The sequence below is a fragment of the Chlorocebus sabaeus genome, chromosome 9, assembly GCF_047675955.1.
Source record: "Chlorocebus sabaeus isolate Y175 chromosome 9, mChlSab1.0.hap1, whole genome shotgun sequence".
Lineage (NCBI taxonomy): Eukaryota > Metazoa > Chordata > Mammalia > Primates > Cercopithecidae > Chlorocebus > Chlorocebus sabaeus.
Window position 1 is genome coordinate 75,278,076 of NC_132912.1, and position 17,768 is coordinate 75,295,843.

The window sequence follows — 17,768 nt, forward strand, 5'->3', positions numbered from 1 at the left end:
GTATTAATAATAATCTAATACCCTATGACTGATAGTAATAGAAAATTCATGAAAAAATGGGTCCATATGTCCTACATTTCTAAACTTATCTATTATTCAACAAAAACATTTTTATTTTTTCTTTCTTACTCTTATTGATAACTGAATACAATACATTGTCTTCTATTGATATTTATTTTTACTGACATTTTAAAAATATTTTAATATTACTTGGTATCTGACTTTTGCCTTTCAAACGATAGTTTTTAGACTGGAGTTCAAGCTTTTTACTTTTAAAAGTGACGACATGCTTTTAATATCCTAAAGATTTGCTGGCATTTCTAGGTGTGAATTTATTTTTACTTTGTTGCTCAGAACTTGTCATGCTTCCTGGATCCAAGGACATTATTTCTTAACATTCACATCTTTTCCATCTCTTTATTTCTCTAGACTGCCTTATAAAATGGTTTTCAACATCTGTCTTTCAGTGGATATAGTCTTCCTCTGGGTCTAATATATCATTTTGTGTTTTTCTTTTTAATATTTTAAAAAACATTGGGTCTAATATATCATTTTATGTTTTTCTTTTTAATATTTTAAAAAACATTTCTAGAATGTGTATATTGTTACTTCCCAATCTGCTTGCCCTTTTAAAGATTTTTTCTTTTCTTATAAATGGTTTAATTATTTAAATACTGTATATAATTATTATAAACATAATCATTTTATATTCTACTCACATATACATTATTGAGATCTAAATACCCCTACTATTTATTTTGTCTGATAAATAGACTCTAAGAAATTAATATTGATTCCTTTTGTGTCTTGCAATGTTTAATTACAAGATCATTTGTGATTGGGGTTATTTTCCTTTATTTCTCTCTATGAAAATCCCTCATGTTTGGGTTGCATAGGTATCTTTTTAGCATGATTTTGTATTTGATTCATCCAGAAACCTAGCCTAAATCGAAATATTATGCTAATTTTGTGACTTGGGGTTCAGGAACAATGCAGTAGATCTAAACTTGAATAATAATAATAAAAAAACTGTATGCTTTAGAAGTAGCTTAGAAATTATCGATAATGCAAAATATACAACTGTAGAGTATGCTAAATAAACATGGCTTTAAATAATTCAAACAGTGGCATATTTAAATTAAACACTGTATTGGTCCATTTCCACACGTCTATAAACATACTACCTGAGACTGAGTAATTCATAAACAAAAGAGGTTTAATTGACTCACAGCTCTGCATGGCTGGGGAGACCGCAAAAAACTTACAATCATGGTGGAAGGTATAAAGAAAACAGTCATGTCTTACATAGAAGCAGGCAAGAGAGCATGTGATAGAAAGTGAAGCGGGAAGAGCTCCTATAAAACCATCAGATCTCATGAGAACTCACTCCCTATCATGAGAAAGGGATAGGGGAAACTGTCCCCATGATCCAGTCACCTCCCACCAGGTCTCTCCTTGAACAGCTGGAGATTACAATTCAAGATGGGATTTGGGTGGGGACACAAAGTCTAACCATATCAGCCACAAAGCCCCCATTAAAAAGATGTGTATATGTGCATGTGTGGGGTTTTATTCTGTGATAAATGCATGTGCACAATGGGATTTGCCAAATTTGAGAGGCTAGAGAAAATTAATAATTCTATAATAGTTTGTGTATATGACAAAGTAGGACTTTGAATTATGCAAATGGAATCCCAGAGATATCTTTAATGCATATGGGACTGTCTGGAAAAGTGACATGCAAATAGCAGTTACTTAATACATGCTTGACGTTTTTAGCTTAAAAAAGTATAATTATAATTATGTTTTTAATGATAAGGCTTAGGGCAAAAGAAATAAATAAAAGGGAAGAAGTTAGGCTACAACAATAATTATCTAGGCAAAAACTCATTAAGATGGTGGTAGTGAAATAAATATTAATTTTTAGACTCTGGAGATATTGCAGAGGTAATACTAAGAGAACAATATGAAAATTTGGATCTGAGACTAAAGAAAAACAGTTTAAAATATTATTATTATTTTTATAGTTTGCCAATTTATAACAAGATTGGAAATAAGAGATATTTTAGAGGAGAAAATTAATGCCTGATTGGGACTTTATGAGTTTGAAATTCCTCCAGGAACTTTATATACATGGGTACTATAGCTCAATACAAATGTTTATCAGGGAATATTCACCATACAAGCAAAAGTTAAATTTCTATGACTGAATCAGATTTCTAGGATAGAATGTGAGCGGGAAATGAAAATATTAAAGATGGAGTCTTGGTGATTGCATGCTTATTTACACAACTTGAAAAAGACTAATCAGCTAAAAAGAAACTGTCAAAAATGAGGAATTAGGAAAGAGTTATAATCTAAAACACAGAGTAGAAGAATTTTATGGCGAAATACTTAAATAATCAGTGCTAAATAGGAGAATTTAACAAAGTCATTTGATTCAACAGGTGAAGAGATATTGTTGATATTAACTGAAACATTTTCTGAAGTGGGGTTGATGCTTACTTACTCAAATAAGTTGAAGCACTGGGATCTCCATAATTTCTACACATCGGAAGCTGTATTGCTGCAAAGCCATGTGGAGCAGTTGCCAGGGCTTGGAATTGTATTTATACAGCACTTTGCATAAGATGGAGAAAACATTAATGTCCTTATTAGATGATGGTGAGGGGGTTATAGACTGTAAGATATTATTGAGAATGCGGTAAAGCAACCCTCCCCAATTGGAAATTGTGGAAATGGAGGCAGTCTGTAATGCCAGAAATTACGGTAAAGCAAAAAGAAGGGTTAATGAGGACCTATGTTAAGAAGTAACAAAGTAAAATTTACTTTCAGACTAAAAGGAAAGAGGCAGAACTTTAGGCTATAATGTCTAAGAGCTACAATTAACCAGGTTCACTTCATAAAATGTGAAAACCAACTACTGGTAACCATTTTTAATTCCTTATATATTTTAGTTAATTATTTAACATAATAAAGAATCATCCAAAATAAAACAACAAAATATATCTAAAATAAATTTTCCTTTCAGTACTTTCTATACACATACATACACACACACACACACGCGCACACACACTTCTTCGGGGTAGGGATAGAAGGCCACAGTACCTAAATATGTAGATGAAGGTCAGTGATGGTCTATCGGTCATCTCAAATGTGATCAAAAATTGATCCCTTTTGCACTTGACCTGGCTCTCACTATGCATTTGATCTGCCATAACCTTTCATAAAGTGAGACGTAGACCTCCTGAATAGAGAGCTCACCTTGCAGTGTTAAGAGAGTGAAGGCACAGCAGGCAACCCACATTGACAGCTGTGTCACTGAGCCATAAAAACTCAGGGATTTTATACTTAATGAATCCTAATATTTTGATGCTGGATATGATAGGTGTACACTTGCCTTAGCTAGTACCACCAATACAATTTCAGTTATATATATGTAAATTAAATTAAAATGTATTGATCAGTTTCAGATGAAGTAGACTTGGAGGTAAGTGGCTCTTAGTGGTGTGCTGGGTTGTAATCTGTACACACTGTATTACCACCACATAATCTATACACAAAAACACCACAGACACATAAACTAATGTGTCAAACAGAAATGTTCATGTTGAAATTAAAGGAAAGAGAGGAAATAATCAAGGGAAAAATTTTTCAGAATAATAGGATTTGAAACGAAATTTAATGCATAGATGAGTAGCTTTTTAGAGAAGACTGAAAATAGTTCATTTCTTAAGAGTTAAAAAAATGGACCACTGCACTCCAGCCTGGGCGACAGAGCAAGACTCCGTCTCAAAAAAAAAAAAAAAAAAAAAAAAAAATGGAATTGTATAAGAGTAAAATTGGACCAGATTATGTAAACCGAAGAGATGTTATATATAACGTTTTGTACTTCTCTGACTACACAGAAAAAAATGTCATCAGCTAATAAAAAGGGGTCAGATGAGTAGAAAGCAGTGCATACTGAAAACAGTGGAAAAGATGTGGCAAAAGAGAAGAATCAGACAAGCAGCAAGTGAAATAATGGTCCGATGAGGTAAGAGGCTATGAATCTGTACTGGTGCCAATAGGCATAGTAATGAGATTTTCTCCAATAAAACTTAGTATTATAAGATTAAAATTTAAGCTAAATAGTCATAAGAGGCTGAAGTTCAAGATCTTTATGTGCAACTGGAATTATTTTAAATGAACCAAACACCCATTTCACCTGATAAACTGTGTCCAGGGTTAATGCAATTTTCAGCAGTTTCATGAAACAGTAATTATTTTTCTAATGTGCAATGGTGTTTTCATGAAGCCTTCCAAACCATAGCCTGCACCATACACAGGAGAAAGAATAATCAAGGTCTAGATTTATTAAGTCTAATGATATTATCTTTAAAAATGTAAATGTGTATGCTTATCCCTTTGCTAGATACTTTTTAGAAGGCATCATTTAATTCTAAATCTGCACTGTAAAATTTATACATGATTTTCAGAAACACTTAAGATTAATTCTGAAGCTTCCTATGACTTAATAATATAATATGAAATAGAATGATTAACTGTTTTAGGAGTAGAAGAACATCTGATTATAACATTTTGCCACTATTAGTTTTATACTAAGATTTCACTGAGGAAGAAAAACAGAACTCTCATATACTATAGAAAGCAGCAGTGTGGTTCATATTTTCACAGTGTCCTTTAAGAATGTGCTAAAAATCCTTCAGAGTAAAATTGCCCCATAGTTAACATGGAGAAGTAAAATATTAATAGAGGTTTCAAACAGATTTATCAATGTACACAAGAGATAATTTTTAAAAAGCATTTCTTGGGAAATTAAGGGGGAAAACTCATAATTTAAAACAAGTTCGTAATGCTTTCTGGGTTATTTTCACATTTTTACTAATTTGTAATTCCCTAACATTTGGCACAATTTATGCTTATACAATCTAATTTAACTCAACTCATTGAAACAATGTGGTATACACAGGAACCGTGAAATTGGTTGTATAACTGATACAAGTGCTAAACTGGAAATAGATAATTAAAAGAGTCTGTCCATAAATAAAAGTTAAAGTCCCAAGCTGGATTAATCCTAGATAAAATATTCACAAGTTGTATTCCTGCATGTATTAAACAAAATTTAGTTCCTGATGCATTTAGAGGTCAGCGTAGGAATGCAAGGAGAGTTCCACATTGTGAAATTTCACAACTTACATGATATTTCAAACATTTTCAAAACTAATTCCCATTTTTGGTCTTAAAACAACAATTTATTATTTATCACAGTTTTTGTGTTGGATAATCTCTGTTGGACCGTGTAGCTGGTCTGGTTTGGAGTCATTCATGTATCTATAGTCAGATGGTAGCTGGGACTGGAAGGTCTTTTCTTCTCTTTTTTTTAAAGAAACTCTTAGTGATCTCAGAACAGAGAAAAATGTCCCTGGAATCTTTAGATGAAATGTTTCTTATCTTTAAGAAATTCTAGCAAATGTTCTGTTAAATGATCAAATAAATACACTTTATCAGTTCAAAATTGCTTAGCTAATGCTTAGGTAACAAATTGCAGCAAGGAAATAATCAATGGAAATATCAAAGAGAAACATAAAGATTTATTTTAGAGGATGTAGTTATCTATCTGAAAAATTAAGAGAATGAATTGAGAAAAAACACAAGCTATTTAGAAATAAGAATTGACATTAATGTGAGTAGCAATATATTCAACTTACACACGCATGCACACATACACACGCACTGAATATCCTATAATAATTATTAAATGACATATAAAATGGGGTCCTCACCTTATGACAGAAACATATTATAAAATGTCTAAAAATAATCTTGGAATAAAAATATATACAGCTTATTTCAAAATGATAAAAGCACTCTAATGAGCAAAATAAGCAAACTAAAAACAAACAGAAAAAATCCCACACCAAATTCTGATTGAGAAAATTCCAAAGTTTCAATATTAAAGATGTTGAGTCTCAACAGAATAACCTTAAATTTCAGTGGAATTTTAATATAAACTCAAATTACAATTGTTATGAATTTTGACTTCAGTGTTTCAAGTTTATCTGGGAAAAGGTTGTGAAATAACAGTTAATTTTATTTCAAAAAAGAAAAAAAGGGAACTTTCTCTACAATATATCAACACGTACAATGAAGTTATAACTGTTTCAAAAATAAAGTCTTGGTGCAGGTAGAGAAACAGAAGTTTCTAGAAAAAAAAATTGGGGCAAATTGAAGTCAAAAAATCTATAATAATATTAGAGAAAAATATAGATTTTTTTGTAATTATGGGGTAGTGAAGCACTTTTAAATAATTGCTAAAACTCAGAAGTCAAAATATAAAATTTTTCATGTAACTATATAAAATTGACACAGGATTGATGTGGTGGCTTATGCCTGTAATTCCAGCACTTTGGGAGGTTGTGGCAGGAGGACATCCTGAGCCCAGGAGTTCAAGACTGCAGTGAGCTATGATAATTCCACTCCTCTCCAGTCTGGGCAATAAGGTGATACCCTGTCTCCAATAATAGTAATAATAATAATAAGAAGTACATCTATATAAAAGAGTCATAATACATATTTAAAGTAAGTAAAACATTGGGAGAAAATATTTTCACAGATAATAAAAATGTAAGGCTGGATGTGGTGGCTCATGGCTGTAATTCCAGCACTTTAGGGGGTCAAAGTGGGCAAATTACTTCAGTCCAGGAATTTGAGATCAGCCTGGGTATCATGGCAAAACTGCATCTCTACTAAAAATGCAAAAATTAGCCAGGTATGATAGCACACACCTGTAGTTCCAGCAACTTGGGAGGCTGGGGCTGGGGGTCCAATAGAGTCCAGGAGGTCAAGGCTTCAGTGAGCCTTGATCACACCACTGTACTCCAGTCTGTGTGGCAGAATAAGACTGTGCCAATAAATAAATAAATAAAAATTAAAATGTAAAATGTAAAAAAATTTGCGAAAAATATAAAATTGCAAATTACCCAACAGATAAATAAGCATGGCCAATGATAAATTACTGAATAAATAGATATAAAGAAATATATTAAAAGTTGCCTAATTCCATAATTTATCAAGTTGCCTAAGAGATGAATAAAATAATACTATATATACTACTGATACGAGTTATATTTGTTTAGTATTTCTGGATGACAATTTGGAAAGCCTAACAACATTTAAAATGTGTATGCCCTTGTACCTAGCAATTCTATTTCTAAATAATTTTTTTACAGAAGAAATACAAAGTGCACATCTGTTCTTTTTGTTAACATTTAGGTTGTGTCTACATTTTAGCTATTATATATAAAGTTGTGAAACATTCTTTTTTTTTTTTTTTTGAGACGGAGTCTCGCTCTGTTGCCCAGGCTGGAGTGCAGTGGTGCATCTCAGCTCACTGCAAGCTCTGCCTCCTGGGTTTACGCCATTCTCCTGCCTCAGCCTCCCGAGTAGCTGGGACTACAGGCGCCCACCACCACGTCCGGCTAATTATTATTATTTTTTTTTTGTATTTTTATTGGAGACGGAATTTCACCATGTTAGCCAGGATGGTCTCGATCTCCTGACCTCGTGATCTGCCCGCCTCGGCTTCCCAAAGTGCTGAGATTACAGGCGTGAGCCACCACTCCCAGCCATGAAACATTCTTATACTAATCTTTTTGTAGACATAAATGTTCATTTCTGAGTAATGATTAAGTATCATTGCTGGATCAAAGATAGGGATATATTTTAAATGTGTAAGAAACTGCTAAATGATTTTTACATAGCGGTTTTACTATTTTACATTACCAGAGTGATGTATGAGAAGTCCACTTGCTTTGCATTCTCTTCAACATGAAGTATTATTAATATATTTAATTTCAATCATTGTAGTGGGTATGAATAGTAAGTCATTTTTGTTTTAACTTGCATTTTCTTGTTGACTAGTGGTTTTGAACATCTTTTCATGTTCTGTTTTGCCGTTTATGTATCCTGTTTCATAAAGTTTCTGCTTAAGACTATGGCTCATTTTTGTTGAATTGTTTATTATTGTTTTATAGAAATAATTTACATGCACTTTATCCAAGTGATTTTGGTATACATGTTGTAAATACTTCTCAGCTTGTTGCTGTTTTCATTTTCATAGAAGTCTTTGTTTTCCCTTGCTTTATAGACAAATAAAAATTGTCTGTATTTTAGGTGTACAAACTATGTTTTGATATATTTATACATTGTGAAATGTTTACTACGATCAAGCTAATTAACATTTATCACCTCACATAGTTATAATGTTTTGTGTTGATAGTGAGAACACTTCACCTCTAATCTCCTAACAATTTTCAGCACACAATACAGTATTAGTAATGGTAGTCACCACACGGTACATTAGATCTCCAGACTTACTCATCTTATAACTGAACATCTGTGCCCTTGGACTCAAATCTTCTCATTTCCATCACATAGGAAGTTTTAATTTTAACAAAATATATGGTTTTTAATAGTAAATATTTGGAAAACTCTAATGGTCCATTAATATGGCAATGTGTAGATAAACAGTGTTACATCCGCTGATATGGAAAATATGTACCACTTTAAAATGACAAAGTAGGTTTTAAGTATTAACATGGAAAAGTTTTCAAGATATAGGATAAGTAAAAAATAATCCAATTGATGGATGACATATAGTCTAATTCTCTTAATGTGAAAATATATATCTGTATGTGTACACACACTTACAAACATGTAAATACGTAAGAAATGGCATCCCCGTGCATATGTTAAATTATTAAAAGTGGTTATTTGTAAGGAAATAAGTAAGTTGTAAGTGATCATCTACAATATAATTTACTTGGGATGTTTCTGTTATTGCCTAAAAATGCCCAGCAAACATTTTTTATTTTTATTTTATTTTAATTTTCAAAAAAGGGTCTGCCTTTCCCACCCAGGTTGGAGTGCACTGGCACAATCATGGCTCACTGCAGCCTCCATCTCAAGGCTCAATCAAACCTCCTGCCTAAGCCTCCTGAGTAGCTAGAACTACAGGCATGCACCACCACACCTGACTAGTTTTCCTTTATTTTATTTTATATTTTTGTGGAGATGGGGTCTTACTATGTTGCTTAGGCTGGTCTCAAACTCCTGGGTTCAAACAATTCTCCTGCATTGCCTCCCAAAGTGCTGATTACAGGCATGAGGCACCGTGCCTGACCTTAGCGAATATTTTCCATAGTGAAGCTTAATATAAATTCAATAACAAATATAAATATATGATTATAATAGTTCAAATATTTGCTATTTAAATAGATTTAATACATGGTTATAGATGAAAACCTTCAGGAATAAAGCTTAAGCACAGAGGTAGAAATATGCAAGCCATTTTGAGTAACAGAAAATTATTTTGGTTACAAAACACACAGTGAAACTTAGAAAGTAGTTTACAGTCACATGTTTCTAATATTAAATTTTTTAAAAATTTAATATAGTTTGAGTATTAGATAATACATGTCTTAGACAAAACCACATGTCACTTTGAGCTATGTACCATAAGGATGAATCGGACATTAGAATTCCCAATGGGTTGAAACAAACAAAAAGTGAAATAGCAAGGGAAATTTTCAGCATTTATAGTTTATATAAGAAATCAAACTGTGGTAGGACCACTGAAAATAAAAAAAGCAGATTTGGTTAACCAGGAGAATAGTGATCCTATCTGCAATGATGGACAAGAAAAATACATTTTCAAAAGACATCAGTAATTTATAAAATGCTATACTCATATATGTGGTTTCTGATAGACATGTTTTCAAACTGCCAATTCTGTTTAAAATTCTTCCTCTTTCCATATCATAGTGGGCAGTGGATGGTCACCCTGTTGATCAAAATAAAATTCATTGGAATCATACTAGATGCTTTTTCACCATTAATTCCACATCCAATCAACAAAAAGTTCTGTAAAGTTTATATTCTAACTATGTCTCAAATCTGCCCACTATTCTCTATAGTCATTGTAACTAACTAAAATTATGTGTTCACCACTTTTTGCCTAAGCAACTCTAACACCTTCCCTAATGAATCCATTATCAACATTCTCACCTTCACTTTAATCTGCTTCCCACGTGGCTGCGAAAATGTTCTCTCTAAAATACAAAACTGACCAAGTCACGTTGCAAGTTACATAATCCCAATGCTCCCAATATACTTTGAATATATACATATGTATATAACTGACCATGTCACTCTGCACTCAAATTACATAATCCCAATGCATATATAGGGTTCTGTGATCAACCTATATGTGTGTGTGTGTGTATACGTATATTCAAAGTATATGTGTATATATATTTTGTATATATGTATATGTATATATGTATACAAAGTATATATACACAAAGTACATATGTGGATGTATATATATATAGACACACACATACACAAACACACACACATACATATATAGGTTGAATAATGTTCAGTCAACTTACAACACTCGTTTTGATGGACTTCTCACCTTGGATTTCACATTTCTCAGCATATTTTCTCTGCAATCAAGTCATTATGAAATATTGACAATTCCTCACGGGAGTCTTGCCCTCATTCTTCTTTCTGTTTGCTTGTGATCTTTCGACTGCTTGGAATGCATATCTTCTGACTATCCACCAATTTTTTTCTGAGGATATAAGTTAGGTATCATGGCAAGAGTCACCTCTTCCAAGAAGGCTTCTAATACTGTTCACACTGAGCAACGTTTTTTTTTTTTTTTTTTTTTTGAGACAGAGTTTCGCTCTGTCGCCTAGGCTGGAGTGCAGTGGTGCAGTCTTGGCTCACTGCATGTCTGAGCGTTTTTCACAGAGGATTATGCATGTTTTACAAATCTATGATCTACTTGAATAATCATCCCCTTTGAAGATAGAAACTGAACTTTTTCCTGGCTAGATTACTATGCTTTGGCATACAAACCATCATTTTTAAATGATTGATAAATAATTTTAATTACATGTATAATTTATAGAAGGATTTCTCCATTATATTTTGGAGGGGATACACATCTTATCTTCTAGAGATATTTCTAGAAATAAACATTTAAATATGAAGATGATCTTATGTTGCAATTTCACACCTCTAGCAACCCTAGCACCTTTGCTGTTCTCTGAGCATACTGAGCATACTGAGTGTGACCCACAGGTTAATACTTCTATTTGGAATGTTTTTCCTCATATTGCCTCCTAGCTACTTCCCCTACTCTCTGAAAATTTGGCATGTCACCTTTTTAATGAGGCCCACCATCATTCCTCTTGTTCTTTCTAAACTTGCTCAACATTTTTATTTCTGTTTTCCACAGCATCTATCACCATCTAACACACTATAATTTATTTTTGTTATTTTGTTGCTGTTTAGATCTTCTTTCCTCACTATAAAGTAAGTTCCATGACTGCTAGTAATTGTTTATTTAAATTTCTGGAATGGTACTTTATATACAGTAGATGCTCAATAAATATTTATTGATTGAATAGATGGAATCTCAGGAAAAACATATCCAAAGTGTTTTTCCTCAGCTCTCACTCAACAATAATCACAGCACGGTTCTGTAATCAAATGTGTAATGGTTTTTTTCCCCCACATACCAAGCAAGAAATCAACTCTGCAGCACATATTAGCTGGGCGTCCTCCAATTCAATTCTGACACTATCTACCTGGAGATAGCATCAAATTCCACACGTTGAGGGCTCAGTCCCACAAGACTGTCCCCTCTTCAGACACAGTAGCATGTCTGGGCCTCTGGAACTTCTGACCAATGGCTTCACATTGGGGTAACCCAGACTTCATATCTATGTTCAATTAATTTGCTAGAGTGACTCACAAAACTCAGGGAAATATATTTACTGGTTAATTATAAAGGATATTTAAAGAACACAAAAATAAAAGGCCAGATAAAGAGATACATGCAGCAAGGTCTAGAAGGATCTTGAGTGCAGGAGTTTTCCTTTCCATAGAGTTGGCATGCACCACTCTCCTGGCACTTTGATGAGCTTTTTGTTCACTTTCCTGTAAGTCTCCAGCAGTTCAACTATTCAGAAGTTCTCCGAATCCTGTCCTTTGGGGTTTCATGGAGACTTTTATGAAGGCATGATTGACTAACACATTGACCTTGATGATCATCTTAACCTTCAGGCCCTCTCTCTTCCCCTAAGGTTGGGATGTGGTGCTGAAAATCCTGCTTTGTTCTTTTCAGTGACCAGCCCCCATCCTGAAGCTACCTAGGAGTCACCAGCTACCAGTCAACTCAGTAGCACACAAAAAGACATAACACTGGAGATTCTAAGGATCTTAGGAATTTTGTTCCAGTAAATGAGGTTAAATTAAAAAAATACATTTCACAATATCACATGGAAGAACTGCCACCACTTGAACCTTACTGGACTTTATTCTGCTGAAATCATTTTTTATTTTATTTCCTTCTCTACCTATTAGATACGCAGCACAGAGGGATGATGAAGGAAGTGATATTTGTTAGATTCAACACAGAACCTTGCTGAATTGGTTGACTTTAAAAGAATAATTTTTATTTCAGTGTTTCCTTGCATTTTTTTTTTTTTTAAAGGGGGCTCACTATGTTGCCCAGACAGGATTTGAACTCCTGGGCTCAAGTGATCCTTCTGTCTCAGCCTCCTTAGTAGCTATGAGTAATGGCAGGCACCACTGTGGCCAGCTTTCCTTCCACTTTCAATTCATCTGTTTCTTTCAGGCACATCTTTATAGAAAATATTTTCTTGACTATATTTAAATATTTTCTTTCTACCCTACATTCTACTTAAAAACCTGCAACCACAACTTTGAAAATAAAGGTTTACAACAATCCTCACAAAAGATTAATCAAATGTGATTAGAAGTATTAGATAGCCTAATGCAAAATATGTTTTAAAGAACCAGATCATTATTGCCATAAATATTGGGTATTTTGTGAGATAAGGAATAAATATTCTATACTGTGCTGAAAATAAGCTTGTAAGTTTTTGTAAGAGAAGCTGGAATATGTAAAAAGCCCATGGAGATTTGAGAAAATGGAAACCATCTTGTTTGCCATTCAAGGCTTCAAAAGAGTTAATTTGAAGTCAGTTCAAAGAGGAATAGGCATTAACTCAGAGAAAATATTCCACTGACGGTTAGCAAAGCAGTCATATTCACCGCAACTTAACATTCTCATTTTTGTGATTGTAGGAATCACATGTAATGACTCTCATTCAAATTTAGCATAAAACACTAGTTTCAAACTACTACTTTCTATTCATCTCTGTCACTTTACTTTTCATTTTGAAAGCCAGGTAGACATAAATTTAATTTGCCAGCTGGTGGGGAAATGTTTGTAAATCATCAGAAAATGTCTAACCATAACTCAATATACCTGTATCTCAAAAGTAATAAAACTAGTACATGATATAAATATTATATCCCAGAGGAGCTAAATTAAAGCAACTGTGTTTAAAAATGTGAAATTCTTCACATACCCTTTCTTTTTATAAGTGATTTGAGGGATTTGTTCCCTTGGAAAAGTGAAAAGATTTTGGAACTTTTCAAAATTGTTTTATGATATATTTATAGTATGTCACTAATAAATTTAATTTGCATTAATTTAGGTAGTGATAGACTTTAAAACTAAAATCAGCATTAGAAAAGTATAGTTCTGTTCATGTTGGTCAACTTTGAGAAAGAATGCCACACAAAACACAACGTGGCCTTGGTGGTAGAAGTTGGGGGAACAGATCATTGCTTTGTTAAAGGGAAGTACTCTATTTATCCTATATTATTAAACAGTGGATTGAGTTAATGCAATTAATTGCTTTGGCACTTTAATATCCGAGGTTGAGAAGCTAAACGTTACCTCAGACTTGGAACTTCAAAGACAGCTTTCAAATAATGATCATGTAAGCGACCTTGGCTACTATTCCAATCTTTCAAAAAGACTGGTTGAAATCCTACTTCAGAAAGTACAATGAAACAGTTTATGAAAAAATAAATGCTGAGTATTTTAAATTCTCTCCTCCTAGTTTCATCTAACAGTTAAAATACAAAGTCTGTTTCTGAAACCTGGTTATCACCTGGAATCAGATTAATATAGATTCATATTCTTGATCTTGAAATGTACAAACTCTTTAGTCTTCAGCATGTCACTTTGGCTCTGAGTTTGTTAAGCAGAGATTTGAGAAAGACAACAATATCTAACTTCTAGGCATATTTTGAGACTTCATGGGATAATATTTACAAATGCTTGGTATAGTCTGTGTTTCAGTAAATAAGTCAATACAGTACATATTAGCTATTATTTGATCATGATGACTATAACAGAGACCCCTGCTCCTTTCCTCATGCTACCACCAAAGAGATAGCATTAAGACCCATAATGTCACTAAAAGCAAGAAAAGGACTGTTCAAACTCAAGTCTTTTGAAAAAGCTTTATTGAAAAACTTTAAGAAAAAATTAAACAATGTGAGTTTGACTCCGTTTTTACATTAGGTTCACCCTAGGGAGAGCCACTGGTACAGCTCTTTAACCTTCCTTGGTTATGTTCCTCATGCTATTTTGCCAGGTACTGTCACAGTCCTTTTATAATATATTTCTTGACTTCTATGCATGGGTATAATTATCACTGTTTTGAAGATGGCTATATCACACCATGGGTCCTCAAAGTGTTTTAATTAGTACACTTCCTTTAGATTGTCTGTGGTTGTTGAGATTTTTTTCACTACAAATATCCAACTATATACACCTCGCTTTTTCTGGAAAAACTACTATAGCAGAGCAGATGTTTGACATTATCATATAGCATATTAACATCTGTCTTTCATCCTTTCCTCTTTTTAGAAATAGGTTTTTCTCTTTAATTTTCAGCTGCAATGGATAAAGATGATTCTCTAAAAACTTTTCCAGAGGCAGTTTTTATTTGCTGTGCACTATATCTTATAGTACAGTCAGCTCTCCATAAATTTATTTTCTTCCACGAGATTCTAATTTCCTGTGTGTGGGGACTGAATTAATCATCTTTGGTTTCCCTGCAAACAACTGGAAGTTGTCCAAAATACTGAAATCTGGGTGAAATTGTATTTGTATACTAGTCATGATAGCCCTTGTGTCATCATTGGTTTTGAGACTTAGTGAGACAAATGCCAATGACTTCACTTGCTATAGAAATAATCTCATTTTAAACACTGTTACATCCATTCATTTCACCTCTATGAAGGTACTTGAACAGAAAATGCCACTAGCCATAAAGAGGATTGAATGGGTATTAGTCTGTCAGCACTTAGTTGTCTTGTTCTGTAGTTGACATGATTGAAGGAGTGACTTCTCTGTGGGAGACTCTCGAGATTTGGGGCAGCAAAATGGGTATTGTGAGTAGTTTTTGTTTTCTTTCTTAAACCCGTTCACTGTCTTCTAGTAACTCCAGCATACTCGTGTATATTCACTTTCTTACTCCATCTCCATACATATATGTCCTTTAAGTAAAAGTTCAGTTTTAGCTCAGTTGTTGAGAGTGTCACCTAGGCCAGACTCAACTAGATTGTCATGTTCCCCTGATTATCATGAATACTTCTGGGATGGACAAATGGCCTAAGCAGACGAAATGAAAAGTCATGCAGTGTTTTCTTTTAATGTTAAGACAGGGTCAGTGACATTTCTAGCTGGTGTTGAATCTAAGAGAATGTGAAGTCTAAGTTTGCTGTGAACATCTTCCTTCCTCCAGGGAAAAGATGGCTCGAGATTAAAACCAACTGAAGGAACGTGAACACAAAAAGTATGGAGAGGAAATAGAAGAATACATAATTTGCCCCACTGACATTTTTGAAGCCCTTGAATCAAGCAATGACTAAAGTTAGAACTTGCAAAATTAAATAATTTAAACTTAAAACTGTTAGGACATTAAATTACTTGAATCTTGAGAGAAATGTGACTATATGGCCTGAGGAATGTAGCATGCAGCTGTGGCTTCTGCTTCTCTAATTATAGATGAATTCCCTTCCTTATTCTTGTACTGCAGATGATTAGGAAGGACTGAAAAGGTGCCAGAGATAAGACTTCCCTCGAGTCCATTACCCCTCCTTATGGATTGTCGAAACAATCTTTCTTAAAATGTAGCAAACTATAACCAATCAAATTGCTATAACATATGTATCATCTTCATATGGAGAATGGTACAACCCTGTTAAACTTTTCTATCTCTTCCTGTATAAGTGAAATCTTAACTTCACCACTTTGGAACACTGATGGTATTCATTTGGAGTCTGTCTTACCTGGGTGGCCATCCTCAAGATTTGTATTCAAATGATTTCTATGGTTCTATAGAAGTTCTATAGTTAACCACACTTTCTGAATTTCATTATTTAAGGTTAACAAACTATGCTGAACTAACAGACATGATAGTTAATAAACAGCCATTTTTCTTAAGGCACATCAGGTTAGGTTTCTAGTCACTTGCAATCAATTAGTCCTTACTATTATAATACGATGATGTGTTTAAATGTAACCTTTAAGCAATAGTCTCCAGGTTTGGGGATCATGATTCCTTATAACAGGCTTATGATTGTAAACACAATAGAGTCAAACTAAAGGGGTCAGACCTACATGTGTATGATGCAGAGCACACCTCCTTCTTTCCCACCCGTAGTCACAACTGGTTGTTAGGCAATATGCCTGTAATTAGTTATTTCTAGATCCTAGTGTCCTCTGGATTTGAAGGCCTTCTTGTGACCAAAAAGTCAAATAACTTTACAATATATACATTTCAGTATCTAAGTCAGACATCTATCAAAGCAACATAGTGCACTATGATGGAAGCAAAAATAAAGTTGAAATCAAATGGATTTAGATGTAAATTTCAGTTGCAACCAATGGATGGATGTATGACCACAAATGTTTTAGGTTATCTATTTAAGTTTAGTTTCCTCATGTGCATATGAGGGTAAAGCTGGGCATGGTGGTTCATGCCTGTAATCCCAGAACTTTGGTAGGCCCAGGCGGGAGGATCACTTGAGGCCTGAGTTTGAGACCAGCCTAGGCAATATGGTAGAACTGCAACTCTACAAATAATTTAAATATATAAAAATTAGCCAGGTGTAGTGGTGCACACCTGTAGTCCCAGCTACTCAGAGGGCTGAGGTGAAAGGATTGCTTGAGCCCAAGAGTTTGAGGCTGCAATGAGCTATGATTGCATTACTGTACTCCATGCACTCCAGCCTGGGCAACAGAGCAGGACCTTGTCCCTTAAAAAAAAAAAAAAAAAAAAAAAAAAAAAAAAAAAAAGTTTAAATAAAAATAAAAATTTTAAATTTTAAAAATAAATAAAACAAAATTTTAATGAGTATCAGTAGTATAAGGCTGTTTTATGGACTATATAGCACCATGTTTGTTAAACAGTAGTACTGTGCTTAAGACATTTTAGGTAAATTTAGATCCTTTTTCTCTAAAATTTGGAGTTACTTTTGTCCCTTAGCTAATCATATCATCCTCTGGCTAATACAAAGAAAAAGCAGTGTCTATGCAGAGAAAGGTGAGATTGAAAAAATAAAAAAATAAAAATATATATATATAATATAGCTATATCTGCAAAATCTAAAATAATCATTGGCAAAGTGCCATTTTAGTAAAGTAGCAAAATGAAAATATGCCATCATGAAATTCATAGCTTTCACATGTAAAGCAATACCTATGCAAAACACTTATGTAAAAATTTAATAAGAAATGTACAGAATGACTATGTTTGGACTGAAAGCTTCAAAATAAAAAAAAAAACAAAAAA